Source organism: Pseudorasbora parva, chromosome 14, assembly GCF_024679245.1.
Source record: "Pseudorasbora parva isolate DD20220531a chromosome 14, ASM2467924v1, whole genome shotgun sequence".
NCBI classification, from domain to species: domain Eukaryota; kingdom Metazoa; phylum Chordata; class Actinopteri; order Cypriniformes; family Gobionidae; genus Pseudorasbora; species Pseudorasbora parva.
The window spans coordinates 9,601,875-9,617,327 of NC_090185.1; the positions used below are offsets into that span (position 1 = coordinate 9,601,875).

The 15,453-nt window shown below is 40.5% G+C and overlaps 2 protein-coding genes across 4 annotated transcripts in view; one reads left to right on the plus strand and one right to left on the minus strand.

The window, feature by feature from the left end:
* The window catches only part of LOC137040034 (carcinoembryonic antigen-related cell adhesion molecule 1-like), a 57,387-nt gene extending 42,605 nt beyond the window's left edge, over window positions 1-14,782 (minus strand). For 2 of the 3 annotated variants that reach the window (XM_067415444.1, XM_067415439.1), the window contains exons 1-2: window positions 14,288-14,782; window positions 14,002-14,117 (exon numbers count right to left, since the gene is read on the minus strand). The gene's annotated coding sequence lies outside the window, so the exon portion shown is untranslated. Of the gene's footprint in view, window positions 1-138; window positions 1,768-14,001; window positions 14,118-14,287 lie in introns of those variants that run through there. The other variant, XM_067415441.1, reaches the window with a different exon arrangement.
* Window positions 1-15,453, plus strand: part of LOC137040042 (CD48 antigen-like) — a 117,821-nt gene that overhangs the window by 55,794 nt on the left and 46,574 nt on the right. The window lies entirely within an intron of this gene.

Below are 15,453 nucleotides of genomic sequence, written 5' to 3' on the forward strand. Positions count from 1 at the left end.
TACACATATTTGCAGTTAGCACGAAACTCTTTAAACAATGCAAAAATGCATATTTTACCCATATAAAACCATAATACCATAACGAAATGTATTATAAACATATGTTACTATCTACATTGCTTTGTGATTGGTAAATACCTTAAAAAGGGGAAAAGTAACGGGAGAAGGTTTAGAAAACACACATGACGCAGCTCTCGCCTTCACTCGTCTGTATTGAATGAGGAAGAGAAGCGCGCGCATGCAATCCCCCTACAGAAGCCCTGAGGCATTACCAATAGATCGACGAATAATCAACCAGTAGAAAGGATCAGCATTATCTACAATGTACTTCTCAATATTACTCGTCTATATATATTTTTAACAGTGACAACCTTAAAACGTATTCTATTATAATCATTAATTTAACAGACTATAGTAAACTGATTGTAACTTAGATGAATTAGGAACACTTGTCACATACTCCCCCTCAAAATAGATGTTGTCCCCAACATCCGAATGTAACCTTTTGACCTTTAGTGCAAATAAAATAAAAATAGAAAAAGTTTAAACCATACTCTATTAATCAACACACAATGCACAGTTATTTCAGATCAACACTTATGCTACATCGTATCTTATATAGTGCAATATTACAGACTGGAACTCTTTTCATACATTCCTTCAAGCACAGGTAAGTACCCAATATCATTGAATGTCTTTGTTCCCTGTTTTGATCTTTATTTCATGTCCACTTAGGCACATGACTGCCTTGTTAACAGTTCTGTTTGTGCAACATGGTCAAGTAACTTACACTCCCCTTTAACAAGGGTCCACGAGTGTGGTGTGATTCACTGCAACAGTGTCATATGAATGTGAGTGTAGGGTGTAACCACAGTCCACCTTATGTTCAACAGTCCATTTGAATGTGTATTCTGTGCTGAACAGTCCATTTGAATGTGTATTCTGTACTGAACAGTCCATTTGAATGTGTAATGTGTATGCATTTACTCATTTTAGCTTCTATCTTTCATGTGCTTAGTAACATAAGTATTGGAAGTGATGTGGCTGTACGATGTGTGACCACGGAACCCTCCAATTTTGTCCTTGTAATGTCCTAATGTTTTGGCAGGTTGGTGATCCAAGCTTATCATACGTGAAAACTCTCGGCCGTCTGTGCTGTCGTCTGGGCCGCTGAAGCGTCTCACCACTTGAAACAAGCAAGGGGGCGGGTTCCTCCAAAGACATATCCTCAACAAAACTGTCCTCTCTCTCCGGTGAGGTTCCCATTTGGTTTGTCGTTCCTTGTTCTCTATCTGGCTCAGGTGGCATGTTCTCCTCCGGCTGTGTGCATTCGAGCTTCGGAGGTGTACTACACACAGGGTTCATTGTCTCAGGTGAGCAAAGCTCAGATTGCAGCTGAAGTGACACTGGATAATACTCATCTCCATCATCCTCTTCGTCCGACTGCTCTGCTTCCTCTATTTGCTCCACATTCCTTTTCCTGGCTCGTGGCTGCAGTGTCGTTTCAAGTGGCAGATGGTCACATGGGAGAAGAAGGTTACGATGTAAAACTCTTGATCTCCCTTTTCCTTTCTCAGGTCTGAGTTCATAAACGGGAATATCTGGATTCACTTGGCGCACAACTGTGTGGATAATATCCTCCCAATGGTTCCTCAGTTTTCCGGTACCCCCACGAGGTGTCATGTTCCTGACTAAAACACGGTCTCCAGGTTGTAACACTGAGCTTTTAGTTTTACTGTCATAATGTTTCTTACTCCTAATCGTAGCTTTGTGAGCATTTTCTCTTGTGATCTCATAGGCTTCTTCCATGCCCGCCTTCCACTTTTCCATGTAGTGATGGTGATTACAGTTTCCTTGTTCTGAGGTTAAGTTGAATAACATGTCGACTGGCAACCGTGGGGAACGTCCGTATAGTAAGTAAAAGGGGGAAAATCCTGTCACTTCACTCCGAGTACAATTGTATGCAAAGGTCAGTTTGTTTAGGGAGTCTTTCCAGTTATTTTTTTGTCTCTCTGTGAGGGTCTTTAACATTTGCAGTAGCGTTCGGTTAAACCGCTCTACTTGTCCGTTCCCCTGGGGGTGGTAGGGAGTAGTTCTTGACCCAGCAACTCCACAGTACTTTTTCAGTTGTGTGAACAGTTGATTTTCAAATTCACCACCTTGATCGTGGTGTATTCTTGTGGGGAAGCCAAATCTCAGTGTATAGTCATTAAATATTTTGTCTGCTGCCGTTTTTCCTGATTTTGAAGTTGTGGCGTATGCCTGGGCAAAACGTGTAAAGTGGTCAATGATTACAAGAATATATTCGTAGCCACCCTTACACTTGTCAAGATGCAAGAAATCTACTGAGACAAGTTTGAATGGTTGAGTGGTGACAATGCTCGTCATCGGGGCTCTGGTCTCACGGCTTGGCTTCTTGTGTTTAAGACATGCACACTTCCTTGTGACATAATCTTCTATTTCTCTTTGCATATAGGGCCAGTAAAACCGATCTCTGATCAGTGACGTAGTCCTGTCTACACCTTGGTGGCCCATTTCATCGTGAAGCTCCTTTAACACAGTACTTTTATATTTTTCTGGAAGCACCAGTTGTTTCCTGCTTGCTGTTTTCCTGTACAATACCCCGTTTTCGTTCATGTCCAGTTTGTCCCACTCTCTAAGAAGGCTTGTGATCTGTCGGCTGAGCTGCCTTAGTTCGTGACCTGATGGTTTATCTCCTGTCAATTTGAACTGAACCACGGGTCCCACAGTGGGGTCATTCCTCTGGTCATTTTTAACTTGTCCTGCTGTTAGTGGACGGAGTAATTTGTCTGTAGCTAGCGTTTCACATTCAGCTGAGATACCCATGGACCAAGATATGCTGGACTCATCCTGACTTTCCACTGCTTGTGTCGCTGCTCCAATCACATCATACGACATTTCCTCTGAACATTCTTTCATAAACGTCTCCTCATCCAAAGGCATCCTGGACAAACTATCTGCATCGATATTTTCTTTACCAGGGCGGTATTTTATTGTGAAATGGAAGTTGGCCAGCTCTGCTACCCAGCGACAGCCTGTTGCATTCAGTCTAGCAGTGGACAGCACATAGGTGAGTGGATTATTGTCACTATAGACAGTGAAGAATGGTGCATAGTATAAGTAGTCGCGAAATTTCTCTGTGATTGCCCACTTTAGAGCTAGAAACTCTAACTTGCCTGAGTGCAAATGATAATTCTTCTCTGCTGCAGTCAGGGTACGGGAGCCATAAGCAATCACACGTAGTTTTCCATTCTGTCTTTGATATAATACCGCCCCTAGCCCCTGGTTGGAAGCGTCAGTATGGAGGGTGAATGGCTGGGAATATTCTGGGAAACCTAGAACAGGGGGCTGAATAAGACAGTCTATCAACCGTTCCAAAATGGCCTGATGCACATCAGACCACTCAATTGTCGTGTTGGATGGAACTCCTCTACTGTTTCGTTTTGTTTGCCACTTTCCCATTTTATTTTTTAGGGTCTCAGTCTCGACAGGTGCTTTGAGCAGGTCATACAAGGGGCTGGCAATACGTGAAAAATCCTTGATATACTGCCGGTAATAACTCAACAGTCCTAAAATTGCTCTCAACTCGCCAACAGTACCTGGTTGCTTATCTTTTAGGGCTCTTACCGCAGCAGTATCAGCAGGGTCCATTCTGTTTCCCTCAGCAGACACAATTCTCCCAAGGTACCGCACTTCTGTCTTAAACAGGTCACATTTTCTGGGTTTCAGTTTTATCCCATGCTCCCTCAGCCGTTGCAGCACTTTTCTGACGTCACTGACATGATCCTCAAACGTTCTGCTAAACACAAGAACATCATCGAGATATGGCACACAAATTTCATCCCTTAAGCCTTCTAAGCATTGTTCCATGCAACGTTGGAATGCTGCAGGTGCATTCATGAGTCCAAATGGGATCCGAACCCACTCATATAGGCCCCATGGAGTAACAAAAGCTGTTAAATGTCTACTTCCCTTTGCCATAAATCCCTGGTGGTATGCCTTACCCTGGTCCAACAGTGAAAAGAGGGTGTTTCCTCCCAGGGTGTCCATAATGTCCTGCACTCTGGGGATGGGGTGGCGGTCTGGATGGGTTTTCTTGTTGAGCTCCCTGTAGTCAATGCATAAGCGCATAGTACCATCTTTTTTTCTGACACAAACAACTGGAGAGGAGTAAGAAGAGGTCGACTTTTCAACCCACCCTTGTGCTATCAAGTCCTGTAAATAGTCTTTCATCTCTCTATATAAAGGTTTTGGAACAGAGAGGTACGTTCTTGACACTGGCTCACTGTCTTTTAGTGAAATGTCCAATTGAAGATTCTCTGCACAGCCTATGTCATTATCAGACCTGGAGAATGATTCTGACTCTTCTCTTAACATCTGACTGACTGTCTGCCTCTGGTGTTCATTAAGGTGAGTCAAATCAACAGGAGGTTCCCATTGTTCTTGGGCAGGGGTACTTCCAATAGAATCCTGAGCCTGGACATGGTGAATGGAGGCGGTTGGTAGATTGTCTTTTTTAAATATGTTGGCAGGATACACTGATCCGGCTGACTGTACAGTTCCAATAACAGTCCTTCCTGACAGCATAATGTCATGACTTGTAGGGTTTTGCACAGTGACAATAAATTTTGGGGTCATCCCTGCCTTCACTGACACAAGAGTGTCACAAAACTCTAGTCCTTCAGGCCAACGTGGATTATCATCAGGCTCAAAGATAAGAGTCTTATCCTCTTTGAAAAGTGGGGCCTGTACTCGACACTCGATTTGGATGGAGGTACGTTTAGGCACACTGATTCTCTCATTGGCTGTCTTCACATTATAGTCACATGTCTGTCCTACACTCACTGCATTAATAAAGACTTTGGCTTTGTTTTTCTTGAGATACGGAAAAGCCATCCTTACTGCTTTCACAAGGTTGTCATTATCCACACGCTTTGTTTGATCTGGTAGGTTATCTAGGACAAGACGTTCGATGACATTGAAGCCAATAATAGGACATTGTTGTTGTTTGCCTTTTAACACTAGCATGGGTATTCTCAGCTCATCGTCACCAGCAGTAAGTTTAAAGGACACTTCGAGCCATCCGACATACGGCATTTCTGTTCCATTGGCTGCTTCGATTTGCAAAGGGTCAAGAGGGTCAACTAGCTCTGATACATCTCTGAGAGGAACATCAGGTAAATGGCTATTTTTCCATACCTCATCGATAGCACAAACTTGTGAACCTGTATCCCAAAGTGCCTGGATCTTCTTTTTGTGCAGGAAACACCAGATGACACACTTCTTTCCCACTAACTCACTTACAGTAGGTATTTTCTCTGGAGCCCGCTTTTCCTTGCACTTGACTTTATCTTGTGACTGAGTTCCCTGCTTCTTGATACCTGAACATGTATATGGCTTACAAAGTCTTTTGTGTGTGGGCCAATGGTTTCCCTGACATTCTTTTGAACAGTATAGGGTGATTTTACAAACTGAACAACATTTTAATTCCCTCCATCCTTTCTCTTCCTTACAGCCTGCACAAAACTGGGACTTATCACTATCACTGGTTGCTCCATGTCCCATGGGAGCAACCCCTCTTAGTTTAAAGGGATTCTCCGAGCAGGCTCTACTGGTCTCTGTGCTTTACAACCTGCTCTAAAGTGTTCACTGCTTCCACACCTGAAGCAGTGCTGACAGTACTCCTCACCTGCTTGAGTACATGAGAGACACCTTGGCTGAAGGCGTCGTGCTGGGTAAAACCTCTGTGGTGCAAACCTCTGCTGGAACTGGGCCGTCTCTCTTATTCGCCCAGGGCTGAATGCTGGTCGATATTCCTGCGCTGCTGTTGGTGACTGCTGGTGGTAAAATGGCATGTCATTTGAATCGGCTTTATACGGTAAGGATTGTGAGGGTGAAAACACTGGGTAAGGGGAGGGCACAATTGCTGGTTCTCTGCTTGGTGAGAGGCACTGTGGCGGTGCAGTGGTGGGTCTTTGTATGGTTTCCCTGATTTGACAGATCTCAGCTTTCAAGTCTTTTAATAGCACCATGTCAGAGCGCATTTCTTTGATTTCTGCGAGGAGATCGGGGGGAAGTATAGCTGAACTTTGTGAGGTGGCGATTTTCTTTTCCATCGGAACTTCACTTGACTGTACAGTATTCACATTAGTTACACGTGATGGGGCAGCATGTTTCTTTTTGTCCTGCCTCTCTTTTTCATTGGCACATGAAATGTTCAATTTCTCCAACAGCAGCTCATCTGAGGTATCTGTCTGGAGGAGGTAGGGCTGTAGGTCACCTTTAATATTATCGCTCTGGAGGCCAGTTAGGACTGTATGCATAAACAGACTCTGGACTAGTACTGGGTCATATTTTAGACTTGAATCAGCTTCCTGAGAAGCAAACAGGATTTTTTGTCTCAGATCCATTGCCCTGAGCAGGAAGTTTTGAGGGGTCTCTTTACTGTTTTGAACCTCAGAAGTGAGTCGTTTATATAGCTCTGTGGCACCTCTCTCCTGGTAATGACACCTGAGGATTCTACGGAGGGCAGGTAGTGTTAATTTGTCTTTCCCTTCAAGGTAACTTCGTAACTGCAGACCTGGTGTGATAGCACGGATTACAGCATCAATGATCTCTGACTCTGGATAGCCTTTGCTGAGCCCAGTTTCAATTTGTTTGGCCAGGCTAGAAAATGTTAGCTTATCTTTTTGCCCTGGCTCGCCTATCTGGCCAGATATCTTAAAATCTTTGCGCCACATGGAGCCATTAGGGGATGCTGGGGCCATATTTTTCTCTGGCTTGCTGGAACTGGTGAGATCATGCTTGTTTTCATTAGGTCATACATTGCGTTCTCTTTTTCTTTCAACGAAAGCCTTAGCGCCTCTACCTCTTTCTGTAGATTTTCCTGTAACTCAATTTGGCTGGAAACTTCATATTCGCTTCCGTCTGTTGCCGTATTGATTTGATCTATTATGTCATGTACACTGAGAAGGTCTGACATACCCTCATACTCTAGGTTGGCTAATTCTTCCCGTTCAAGATACTTTATTACATGTGAAATCACTTGACTTCGAGTTTTACCAGTTACATGTTCTTTCCCTGGTCCTGAAATCTGCAGTGTATTGCATACTTTAATCAGCTGTTCGATAGTCAGTTTGTACAACGCTCCTTTAATCTCCAGTTGCAGTTTCTCTAGCTCAGACTCCATTTTATAAGAGGGCACAGACAGTAAAATGATGGTTAGTCTGACTTAATGGCTTTTTGCTACACCCTAGTGGTCAGTTTTGCTCACTTCAGGATACAAGGTGCCAGATTTGTCTGAAGACCACTTCCACTGCCCTTGCTGAACTCTTTTCTCTGATACCTGGGTTGTTTGAAGGGATGATTGACGCAAGGGCTCCACTTACAGCTCAGGGGTGATCCTCAAGCCAAACATCCCAGCGGTGCCTCCAAATGTTGTACCCTTAAAAACGGGAAAAGTAACGGGAGAAGGTTTAGAAAACACACATGACGCAGCTCTCGCCTTCACTCGTCTGTATTGAATACTTTTGAAAAGTGTATACAATAAAACATACATTTCAGCATCACATGAATTCACCCTTGTAGTGATAACGTATACAAAATAACTTTACAGCAGAAATATGTGTACTTGTATTTAGTAATAACCAGCTTAAACACATATGACACAGTAAACACTCATATATGCTGAGATGGAGCCACGAGGTCTCCAAATGCTAGCATAAAGTTACACATATTTGCAGTTAGCACGAAACTCTTTAAACAATGCAAAAATGCATATTTTACCCATATAAAACCATAATACCATAACGAAATGTATTATAAACATATGTTACTATCTACATTGCTTTGTGATTGGTAAATACCTTAAAAAGGGGAAAAGTAACGGGAGAAGGTTTAGAAAACACACATGACGCAGCTCTCGCCTTCACTCGTCTGTATTGAATGAGGAAGAGAAGCGCGCGCATGCAATCCCCCTACAGAAGCCCTGAGGCATTACCAATAGATCGACGAATAATCAACCAGTAGAAAGGATCAGCATTATCTACAATGTACTTCTCAATATTACTCGTCTATATATATTTTTAACAGTGACAACCTTAAAACGTATTCTATTATAATCATTAATTTAACAGACTATAGTAAACTGATTGTAACTTAGATGAATTAGGAACACTTGTCACAAGTGCAGAATAACTATCAGATGCAATGACTGTGTTATTTAGTTCTTTCTCCTCTAACCACTGCAAGGCTAATAATATCGCTAATAACTCTGTTGTATAAACTGACAAATGATTGGTAACTCTTTTCTTGATATAAAAATCATATGTTGGAATATATACAGCTGCCCCTGCATTTCCTGTATCCGGATCTTTTGATCCATCTGTAAATAAAACCACTGAATCTTGGAAATGCATCTCAAAATAATTCCTTACTATATGACACACTGGAACTTGTTTAGATTTATTATTTATTTCCCGCTTTATATTGAGGTCAATAGCAGGGGAGGGGAATAACCATGGAGGGATGGATGATATTGATACTGTATTGCTGTACTGTAATTGACATAAACCTATATTCCTAGCCTTTGCATCACCTATCCACCCAAAACTTACATAGTTTGTTTCATTATGTTCCCAGCACTCTTTCAATACACTTTTGACAGGATGCGAAACATTTTGTCCCTGGATATTAACCCAATATGTCAACATCAGCTTCATTCGCCTGATGCCTAAAGGCATTTCTCCCATCTCCACCTGCATTGATGATACTGGGGATGTTTTAAATGATCCACTGCAGATTCTTAAGGCTTGAGCTTGCAATACATCTAATTGTTTGAGATTTGATTCTGCTGCTGACATATAAGCTATACATCCATAGTCAAAGACAGACCTCATGAGTGCCCAGTATATATTTTGTAGAGATGTTCTACTTGCTCCCCATTCCTGTCCTGACAAACACCGAAGAATATTAATAACTTTTTTACACTTGTCCTTAATATTATCCAAATGAACTTTCCATGTCAATTTTTCATCAAACCAAACCCCAAGAAACCTTACTGATTTGACTTGCTCCAGAGGATTCCCATACAATTTTAAAGATAGAGGTGTGACTTTATGCCGCCTTGAAAAACAAATGACCTTTGTTTTTGCTACAGATAATTTAAAACCCCATTTATTAGCCCACTTTTCAACTTCACCTATTGCCCCTTGCATTTTTTTTATTGATATAAGTTATATTACGACCTCTAATCCACAAAGCCCCATCATCTGCATATAAAGATTTTCCAATGTTTTGTTCAACTTGAGAGAAAATATCATTAATCATTATATTAAATAAATAACGGACTACATACACTACCATGTGGTGTTCCATTCTCCACTGTATACACACTGGAGTATTCTTCACCTACTTTTACTTGTATTTTCCTGTTTAATAAAAAATCTTGAACCCAATTATATGTTTTACCTTCAATTCCCAAAGACTTTAATTTTATTAATAATCCTTCTTTCCAGAGCATATCATATGCCTTTTCCACATAAAAAAAACAGCTATTACTACTTCTTTGTTAGTTTGTGCTTTTCTGATGTCTGACTCTACTCTCTAAGAAGTACGTCATTCTTTCTGTGATTATTCTTTCCATTACTTTGCATAAATGAGAGGTTAAGGCAATAGGCCTATAGCTAGTAGGATCTGATGAGTTTTTCCCAGGTTTAAGAATAGGTACTATTGTTGCTTGTTTCCAAACAATAGGGAGTTGACCAGTATCCCAAATTAGGTTAAATAATTTTAAAACCATTTCCAATGTAGTATCTGTCATGTGTGCCAACATTTTGTAACATACTCCATCTTTCCCAGGAGTAGTCTGCCGAGCACTTATAATTGCTCTTCTTAACTCAAACATGTTTAGAGGAAGGTTAAGTAAACTATCTGACATCTCATCTTTCTCTAATAAATTTGGGTAGTCCATTAATGTTCTACTCCTACTTTTCCTAGCTTCTTCTGAGAGATTATCTGAACTATGAACTTTCTTAAAAGATTGTACTAGAAGTTCGGCTTTATCTATATTACTAACAGCCATTCTGTCTGCACCGACCAACACTGGTAACTCATAATTCCTTCTAATCCCCCCCATTTTCCTGATCATATTCCATATTTCTGACAGTTGCACTTCTCTTCCAATACTATCACAGTACTGCCTCCAAAAAATACGCTTTTGTATTTTTATTGTTTTCCTTACTAATGCCTGGGCACACTTATACTTGATCATGGCGTCCATAGAATGCTGTTTTTTAAGTTGCCTAAATGCTTTATTTCTTGCTTTCACAACTACTTTACAATCATCATTCCACCAGGGTACGTTCTTGATACGTCTAATTCCTGTAGTTTTGGGTATTACTTCCTCTGCTGACTGAATTATTTCACTTACTAGCTTTTTGTTGAATTCATTTACATCCATCTGGTTCTCCTCTAGTAGAGTCATACATCTATTTCCACATATTACTTGAAAAACTTCCCAATTTACCTTCTCCAATTTCCATCTAGGACTTCTATTTTCTTTTTCATAACATATCTTAGTACCAACTGTAGTCACTACAGGATAATGATCACTCCCTATTGTAGTATGCTTGATCACACTCCATGTACTTATCCCTGCTATTAGTGTAGATACAAACGTCAGGTCTAGTGCCGTTTCTGTATTTTGTAAACTATAATATCGCGTTCCCTCTCCATTATTAATACACACTAACTCATTATCATCAATAAAATCTTCAATAAGTTGGCCATTCACATCAGTTTTTGGAACAGTTCTTCTTCTTCTTCTTCTGTTTTATGCAAAGGGGTAATCTAGCATTCCACCCATAGACATCATATGATCCGTAGTTCTTCTTCTTCAAGTTTTTTGGCGGTTGACAAACAACGAAATGGTGTATTACCGCCACCGTATGGAGTGTGGAACAAAATGACATGCTCTCCTTTATATTCTATTCCATAAATTAGCCACTTTTAGATATTGAAAAAGAAAATTATACCATTCATTGCATCATTGCATTGCATATCTCCCAATATAAACTGCATTTTTATTCTTTCTAGGTTTTGTATTAAAACCCTTCTTTCAGTCTCATATTTCTGAAAGTATAAAATAACATGTTCCACGGTTTCTTCTTGCCCACAAAATTCACACTTTCCTGTATCATGTTTATTCATTTTATAAAGTGTGCTGTTTAGACTTGTGTCCAAATCTCATCCTTGATATTATCATCTCTTCTCTTCTATTTTTCCCTGCACCTCTCATCTCTCCTACTTTCCTTTGAATCCTGTAAAACCATCAACCTTTCTTCTCCTGACCCCATTGTTTTTGCCATCTTTCCTTCAACCTTTTCTTAATAATACTCTTGATTTCATTCTTACTCAGATTAACTGATAAACTAATGTCTTTGTTTTTAATGGCTATCTTACACTTTCGCCCAGTAGAAGCTGTTTTTGTAAAAATAGGCTAACGATTGCGTCATAACCAACGCAACTCTGTCGCACAGTTGAGAAATTACCGTATAGACCTGAGGAGATGCTCAGAAGCAATCTTTTACTGTCTCTGAGACAGTCGGGGGGACGTGGAGACATAAAGTCTGATAAAGGGGGAAGAATGGGGAGAAGCCCATAGTGAGCCAAAAGCAACGGGAGAAAATATTTAAACAACGTGATTCACATTTCACTTTCCACAACTACTAGAAGACCTACAGCTGTCAGACAGGAGGCTCACGTCACAGTTCGCTCAGCCATCAGGAAGTGAGCGCCCCTAGGTTGACCTCATTTTTTCGCCGTTGACGTCAATGGGATCGCTCTGTCCATTTCTTTTACTGTCTATGGATTGGCCTCATTATCCGCCGTTGAAGTCTAATGGGAACCATATCTATGATGGGAACGCTCTGTCCATTTCTTTTACTGTCTATGGTTTTATGGCGGTTTGGCAAACCAACTTACCCGAGGTGCATTCCCGCCACCTACTGATCTGGAGTGTGAAGTTCACATGTAGGCTACTTAATCATCTATTTACCTAAAAAAAAATTAAATAACGTTATTTAAACTCTATTAATTATTCCTATCCTTTTTAAATACTTCAACATTATTTCATATTCTCTTGTTTGCATTAACCCATTTCCTAATAGCACCTGCATCGCTACATTTTTAATTCCTATAATTTTTAACTCTTGAGATAACTGAAATCTTTTCCTTAGTATGCAACACATCCTAAAAGGATTATGCTCTACCGTTTCTGGCAGTCCGCATTTATCACAATAACCATTTTCATGTTTCCCCATCCTCTGTAGACTGTAATATAATGTTGTATGCCCTATTCTCATAATCTTGATATGATTTTCTTCTTCTTCTTCTTCTTCTTCTTCTTCTTCTTCTTCTTCTTCTTCTTCTTCTTCTGTGAATTGGATTGTATTGGCAGCTTGTAGGTCTAATCTTTGTGCATTACCGCCAAGCCTGCAGTCTCCCTCTCATTTACTGAAGCTTTCGCGCCTCGATCGCCCCCCGGTGACCGGTCCCAGTATAGCCGCCCCTCTGTGATTTCTAATGGACGCGAGGCAAACTAAATAATAAAATTACACTTCAAAAAATTTCCCCCAAAGTTAGTTTATGTCACTGAAGGCAGTTATCATCACGATGATTTCATTTCAGGTGTTCGTTTTTAAAATAAGTTTACTTTGAGTTAGTTATTTGATGCTATAAAAACGGGGGGTGTGACGTCATGATTGACAGCTGAGACTGACGGCTTCTGTGAGTGAAGTTGTCACTGAGGCACTAACGGACTTTTTTCGAAATTTTTGGGAGCAGATTGGAGCTTTAGCTTTAATTTCTACATTTCCATAACTGTTTATTTCACACCAACATAATTAATTGTTCTGCATCTGCGAGAGTGGGGGCGGGTTTCAGATATCGCGACTGTACTTCCTGCTCTACTTCCTGCGCAACTCCGGTCCCGAAATCGCTACTGCGCAGACTCGGTCCCAAGATGTCCGCGCCGTGCAAGGCCGTCTGAAAGCTTCAAATATGGCAAGCGGAAACGGATGATGTCGAGTCGTCCATATTTTTTTTAAGGTCTATGATTACCGCCATCTACTGGACTGAGTGATCACATTGGGTGAAAAAAAACCTCCCAGAGGATCAGAGTCCAAGCTTCAGCTGGCGCTGCGTTTTCAGCTCCTCCAGCTTCCACCTCAGCTCAACCTCCAGAATTTTTTTTTATGTATCTGTAAATATTTGTACTGTCATCGTACGTAATTTCTAGATACTGCTGTACACTTTTATACTGTGTTGATATTTTTAGCTTCTAGATTAACTAAAGGGTAGCAGAAAAACCAAGGTGGAATTGTGCTCAAGTTTTGCTGCAAGGCAAGCAGAAGCCAGCTTCAAGTCTGACAAGGAGTTCGCAGGCCGCGTTCCCTCTCTCACTGTCTCGTAGCCTCGCGCTATCGTACATACAATTGTCCCAACAGTTATACCGTTTTCAAGGTCTATCCACGTCATTCTGATTGGTGCAGATAAAATGCAATATAAGCAACTTTCAGATAGGAGCACATATCGCCAAACTAGGTAGACAAGTCGTCGCCCCATAACCAGAATTACATCACAGTGACCTCATAGGGCACTGAAAAGCGTCTTCAATTCTGGTGTTTTCTGCAGAAATGTCCATCTCCAACAGTAGCGATTTTAGGCACAGGCTAACATAATATGTATGCCCAAATATATATTATCGTATATAGGCCTAGGCTATTTTTGGCACATTTATGTGTAGTGTATATTTAAGTTTTGATAACTGATACCATCATATTTTGTGCATAATTGTGTTCATTGTCTTTTGGAGATGTTGGAGGTGGAGACTGTGAACCTGTAATTGCACTAGTTAAATAACGGGGTTTTCTTAAAGGGTCAGTTTACCCAAACATGAAAATGTGATGTTTATCTGCTTACCCCCAGTGCATCCAACATGTAGGTTTGTTTGTTTCTTCAGAAGAACACAAATGAAGATTTTTAACTCCAATCGTTGCTGTGTTTAGGTCATATAATTATGTGAATGGGTAACAATTCTATAAGAAACAAAAAAAAAAAAAATTCTTAGACAACATGCACAAAGAGCCCTGTGGCTCATGACAACACATTGATATCTTAAGACACAAAACGATCAGTTTGTGTCAAAAATTGAGCCTTATTTTTATATATATATATATATATATATATATATATATATATATTATACCTCAAATACAAGCTATACAACAGTGTTTAGGCGCTTCACTTCCGGTAAGGAAGGTTAATGGGGTTTGCTTGAAGACGCCCAGGAAGCAATTCATGTAGAACCACCACTGATCTCCAACATTAGGCCTGCACAGATCTGGTGTACACACACACACACAAACTCCAGAGAAGACTGGTTTCCTCAAAGGTTGAGAACATCTTAACTAATTATAAACAAAACATTTCTCCAAAGCATGCTAATAGCATGTGCTTTCTCTCAGTAAGAGATACACAGACTATAGTACAGGCAATATTCATCTTGATGCTTTAGTGTTTCAGTAAAAGTAAATATGTAAGCTTCGCGTCGGGGTCCTGATCACTCTGTCAGGGTTTATTCTGTGATAACAACAGGCTGGGTGTACATTATCCCGCATATTACACGGCTACTAGTCTCAAATAAATTAGACACAAAATATTGTCTTGAGATTAAATATTTTATTAGCTCTTACGCAAAGCTTCCGCGAAGAAAAACAGTTCCAAACTGCTTTAAGCCTTTATATATTGCATATATTATATAAATGTAAATGTCTTATATATTATATAAATGTTGAAAATGAATGCTGAAAGGGTTAGTTCACCCAAAAATGAAACCAAGCCTATGATTTACTCACCCTCAAGTCATTATAGCTGTATATGACATTCTTCTTTCAGATAAATACAATCGGAGTTATATTTAAAGGGGGGGGGGGGTGAAACACTCAGTTTCAGTCAGTGTCATGTCAATCTTCAGTACCTATAGAGTAGCATTGCATCCTGCATATCTCCGAAAAGTTTTTATTTTTTTAATAATTATATAAGAAAGATGCGCTGTTCCGAGTCTTTCCGAAAAAAGCCGAGCGGGTGGGGGCGTATCGTGTGAGCGGAGCTAAATAATGACGTGTGCGCGCCGCTGCTATTGTGTTGAGTCGAGTGCGTCGTAAAGCTGTGTTATCCCTAACAGCGGGAAAAACTTTATTCAAAATAAAAATATGGCTTTTAATCAGATACAGCCATACATCTATGATCCGGAATCAGACCCAGAGGCTGCAGTTGAACAGGAGCAGCAGCAAAAACGACTAGAGCAGGACGTCTCTATGTGGTACAAGTTATACACTAACTATATAATATGCTTAGCGGCTTGTGTTATTT